The sequence below is a fragment of the Hippopotamus amphibius genome, chromosome 13, assembly GCF_030028045.1.
Source record: "Hippopotamus amphibius kiboko isolate mHipAmp2 chromosome 13, mHipAmp2.hap2, whole genome shotgun sequence".
Classification (NCBI taxonomy): Eukaryota; Metazoa; Chordata; class Mammalia; order Artiodactyla; family Hippopotamidae; genus Hippopotamus; species Hippopotamus amphibius.
In genome coordinates, this window is record NC_080198.1 from 50,954,870 (window position 1) to 50,955,961 (window position 1,092).

The 1,092-nt window shown below is 44.2% G+C and overlaps 1 non-coding gene across 1 annotated transcript; it reads left to right on the forward strand.

Annotated features, from left to right (window-relative positions):
- The first annotated feature begins 263 nt into the window (after positions 1 to 263).
- On the forward strand, positions 264 to 401 carry LOC130835400 (U11 spliceosomal RNA). The gene has a single exon (XR_009048889.1). It is a non-coding gene; the product is annotated as a U11 spliceosomal RNA (small nuclear RNA).
- Positions 402 to 1,092: the final 691 nt, after the last annotated feature.

Genomic DNA, 1,092 nt, shown 5'->3' on the forward strand with positions numbered 1-1,092 from the left:
CACAATTACAGAAGCCCACACACCTAGAGCTCGTACTCCGCAACAAGAGAAGTTACCGCAATGAGGAGCCGGTGCACCGCTGCAAAGAGTAGCCCCTGCTCTCGGCAACTAGGGAAAGCCAGAGCAGTAATGAACACCCAATGCAGCCAAAAAAAAAAAAGGAAAGAAAAGAAATTACACCTAGTCTGTGTTACCCAGAAGCTTGGCATGTTACAAGAAAAGGATGGGTTTCATGTCTGAAAACTTATAGTTAAACCCACCTTAAAACGGGCTTCTGTTGTGAGTGGCACATGTAGGGCAGGCAGCTCGCTTGTTCTTTGTGTGGAATCGACATCAAGAGATTTCGGAAGCGTAATTTTTTGGTACTTCGGTAGCTGGTGATCGTTGGTCCTGGTGCCCTTAAACAAAAACAAAACAGGGCTTCCTAGGTGGCGCAATGGTTAAGAATCTGCCTGCCAATGCAGAGGTCACGGGTTCGATCCCAGCTCCAGGAAGATCCCACATGCCACGGAGCAACTGAGCCCGTGTGCCAAAAAAAAAACAAAACAAAACAAAACAACAAAACAAAACAAAACAAAAAAACACCTTTGTGTAGAAATTAAACTGGCTTGCTTTCTGTGTTTCTGTTACCGAAGGGGAAGGAAGTTTGTTTTCAGTGTCCTGAGAAGGTTATGTTTGGGTATCACTAGAGGTTTTATTTTTTTATTTTTTATTTTTAATTGGAATATAATTGCATTACACTCTTGTACCAGTTTTTGAGGTACACCAAGTTCAATCATCTGTATTTATACACATATCCCCATATCCCCTCCCTCCCTCAACTCCCCCCCACCCTCCCCGTCCCAGTCCTCTAAGGCATCATCCATCATCGAGCTGAACTCCCTTTGTTATACAGCAACTTCCCACTGGCTATCTATGTTACAGTTGGTAGTATATATATGTCTATGCTACTCTCTCACATCGTCTCAGCTTCCCCTTCTTCACTCCCCGCCCCCCCAAACCTCGAGTTCTCCAGTCCGTTCTCTGCATCTGCGTCCTTGTTCTTGTCTTGTCACTGAGTTCATCAGTACCATTTTTAGATTCCTTATATAT